The sequence below is a fragment of the Bison bison genome, unplaced genomic scaffold (assembly GCF_000754665.1).
Source record: "Bison bison bison isolate TAMUID 2011002044 unplaced genomic scaffold, Bison_UMD1.0 scf7180017864495, whole genome shotgun sequence".
NCBI lineage: Eukaryota > Metazoa > Chordata > Mammalia > Artiodactyla > Bovidae > Bison > Bison bison.
The window spans coordinates 11,802,335-11,806,088 of NW_011495054.1; the positions used below are offsets into that span (position 1 = coordinate 11,802,335).

Sequence of the window (3,754 nt, forward strand, 5' to 3'; positions counted from 1 at the left end):
CCCTCATGGTCTGGCTGAACCCAGGGAGTGGAAGATTTGGGGGCCCCCAGAGTTGTGCTCCCGAGAATGGCCATAAGGAGGATGGACAGGCCCAGAGCCAGCCTGAGAACCAGGCCTGAAGGCCCCTTAATGGAAGGAGGCGCTGGGGCCCCCAGCAGCACGTTCACGTGTGTGTCAGTCAAAAGACACATCCTGGTTCCAGAATCAAAGGACCATGATGCTACGGTCATAGGTGCTTCTGAGAGACTTACCCCCTTCACCTCCCTGGGGCCCGTGGCAGCCCCAGCTCACAGACGGGGTGATGGAGACCCAGAGAGGTGAAGTCACACGGAGAGGGGGCAGACTCCCCACAGAGCAGGGCAGGAGGGGCCTGGCAGTTTCCATGTGGGGTGGGAGAGCCCCCAACACAGTGGTGGTGATTCAGGCAGCCAGAGGGAGGGGCAACCCAGGACTGGTATGGAGAGGTGGTTACCCAGACAGGTGTGGGAGGGAGGGGAGCCAGGAACTGAGCCCTCCCCAACCTGCTGAGGGTGACGGGGGAAGGCAGAAGGGCCCGGGGCCAGGAGGGCATCCAGCCAGGAGGGGCTGCCGCCAAGGAGGCTGCAGAGACGCTGGTGGTGAGGAGAGGGTGAACCCCCAGGGTGTGGGGGCCCCCCCCACCCCGGGTGCAGAGCGCCTGTGCTCAGGCAGGGCCTGCCCAGACACAGGTTACCCTGTCTTCGGCTCCCCTCCCAAGGGCGGACCCTCCCAGGTCTGTCGGGCGGAGCAGTCGGGGCTGAAGGACAGGTGTGGAGCGCCCATGCTCAAGCGCCCATGTCCTCGAGTCCAGCTGCTGTAGGCCGTGCGTCCAGGACCCGGCTGAGGGCTGGGGCTCTGCGGAGGGTGAGCAGGGAGGGAGACGAGGCCTGGGGTGGGGTCGGCCCTGACACCTCCCTCTGTGGGACCTTGGAATTCCAGCCTGGGGATGAGGGCCTCCTGGGCCAGGCCCGCTTAGCCACACTCCAGCTGTGTGGCCGCGGGCTGGGGACTCCCTTGCGTTGTGCAAGTGGTTGTACAAGGGCGTCAGGCCGGCCTGGGGAGGGGAGGCTGCACTGTAGGCGGCACTTGGGCCCACTTAGGGGTGGGGGGTGGGGGTGGCGCGCCTTCTCTGAAGGGCACCGAGCTGCCCTGTGCTCTTACCGGGCACTCTCCTACGCTGGGCCTCGGTGTCCTCACCTGTGAAATGGACAAAATCATGCAGTCTGCCTCTCGGGGATGTTGGAAGGACGTGAAGGTGATGCGGCAGCCCATGAGGGGGGCAGCGTGGGATACCCAATGGGACGGGAAGGGCCTCTCCCCACCCACAAGACCAGACCGAGTAAAGGGAGGCTTAGGCCTGCGTGATCTAGAAAACTGCTCTGGGGATGGGGGGGCGGGGTGGGGAAGCATGAGGACATTGCTGACCCGCAGCGGGCTCTGACCTTCCTGTGACAGCCAGCTTCAGGCTGGGCCCCCAGCTGTTTCCCCTGCTGACAACTGCCCCTGTGGTCTGTCCAGTGCTGTGACGTGACCTGAGGCCAAAGAGCTGCCTCACCAGGGGCAGCGGGGCCCAGAGTGAGTCAGAGGGAACAGAAACACCTATCACTCCAGAATCCAGCCTTGGATTGGCTGTGCTCTGCTGTGTGACCTTGGGCAAGTCACTTCACCCCTCTGGACCCCATCTCTACTTGGAAGTCACCCAGGATCGAGAGGTGCCCGTCTCGTATCTTATTGAGAGGGCCAGAGACTCACATCTCCACCATGCCTACTTAATAAATGTCTTCTTTTCCTCTTTGGCCCCCTGTGCTGGGGGATCTGCGCTGCCTCCCAGCTCTGAGACACCCCCCTTCTCAGTCAGCTGCTCGGCAAACAGGCCTCTAGTCTCTGATATTTGTGAGGCCGGCAGACTTCCTGGCTTTTAGCCCTGGGTTTCCCATCTTGATTGAGGATGGTCTCTTTGATCTTCTTGACAATGAGGAGGAAGGGGCTAGAACAGGCCCCTTTTTACAGATGGAGAAACTGAGGCTCAGAGATGGTGTGGGTATCACTTGTAGGTATTACACAGCAAGTAAGCATCATGGCCGGAATTCTCCCAAGGGCTCAGACCTGAGGTCTGCAGCGTGCCCCTGCCTCAGACCCTCCTGCAGTCACCATGACGACAGGAGGAAAGCTGCCACTGTCCCCTATGCCGGGCACCAGGGCTGGCCCTCACCTGCATCGTGTCCTCTTGTCGGGGTGCCAGAGGTCCAGATGTGGAAACTGAGGCTGGGAGAGTGGTCAGAGCAAGATTTAAAGCCCTCAGTCCCACCGGAGCTGGGTCTTCCCTCTGCAGGGATGCTGGCTGGGGGCTTCACTTGGTGTGTTCAGACACCCGGGAGTGAGGCAGCCAGCCTCAGCCCCTCCCAGACAGACAGACAGAGAATCCAGGCTCCTCACCTGCCCCGCCCTGTGTGCTCCCCCAGAGCCTCTACTGGCCCCCTGGCTGTCTGCTCCTGTCCCCCACACCTGCCCCTTCCCTGTCCGTGGACCCCCGCAGCCCTTGTCTTCCACGGTTGGGGAACAGCAAGGGAAGAAGTTCGCTCAAGGTCACGTGGTAGGAAAGCGCCTTCTGGGCCGCTTGGCCTCTGCCTGCCCAGGGCTGGGCCCTTGCCGAGCACAGCTTTCACGCTCTGACCAGCTGCGGGGTGCAGAGTGGAGCCTGTGTCTTACTCCGCAGATTCGGAATCCTGCGTGTTAAACGCTGTTGGAATTTTCCCGGATCTGCCGTCCACTCCACTCCTGCCCATCCATTCCACTCCCATCTGGGGGGCTCGAAGGCCCCCACCTCCAACCCCGCGGTCACATCCACCCCCCGTCAGGAGGCTCCCCCCTCCGCCCTCCCAGCTGCCTCAGCCAGGTGCCCCAGCCTCGCCCTCCCTCCTTTTCACCCCGGGGCCCACTGTGGCCTTCCTCCACCCCAGAGCCTGGGCCGGGGCTGTCCTCTCTGCCTGTGACCTCCTTGGTGCTCCTGCCTGGCTCCGTTAGTCCCCACCCTTCCATCACTAATCCTGTCTCTCCAGTTCCCAGCATAAGTCTGGCGTTAAGTGGATGCACGGGAAGTGAGTGGGGACCTCGTGTTCCCCCAGGGGGGCCCAGGACTGACACAGACCAGGGCCTCCCAGAGGGTTCTTGGAGCTCCCAGCCCCAGCCCTGACCCTGGACCCTGACTCAGGCCAATAGTAGCAAATATTTACATTTGCAGAGTAAATTCCCAGGAGGGGAGCTGGGCTGGGCAGGGGAGGTCTGTGGTCACTGAACCCAGCAGACCTGGGGGGAGGGTTCTGGAGGAAGAAGCCCCTCGGACAGAAAGTCAGAGGTGGAGCTCAGGGACACCCCCTACTTCTCATACCATGCCCGCTGAGGGGGAATTTAAACTGGGTGCCTTGCCCCCTTCTCCCTCCTGCTGTGTGGACAGGCAGCCTCTGCTCGCTGGGCCGCAGTGTTCTCATGAGGAACCGTTGAGACCGAGCACAAGGCACTGGGCAGTGGAGGGGCGGCTGCTGGGGGGCCACAAGGCTAGAAACTGCAGATGGCGCGGGCCCTGTGGAGGTCAGGGTGGAGTGACGAGAGCTTCGGCAGAGTGGGCTTTAGTGGGTTCTCTAGTCTGTCCAGGAAGACTTTCTGGAGGAGGAGACATGGGAGCAGCAGCTGTGGGAATGAGGAGGCTGTGTGTGTGTGTGTGTGCGCGCGCGCAGGG

The 3,754-nt window shown here is 62.5% G+C and overlaps 1 protein-coding gene across 7 annotated transcripts in view; it reads left to right on the forward strand.

The window, feature by feature from the left end:
* Window positions 1-3,754, forward strand: part of EMID1 (EMI domain containing 1) — a 40,673-nt gene that overhangs the window by 7,692 nt on the left and 29,227 nt on the right. The gene's annotated exons all lie outside the window — the stretch shown is intronic.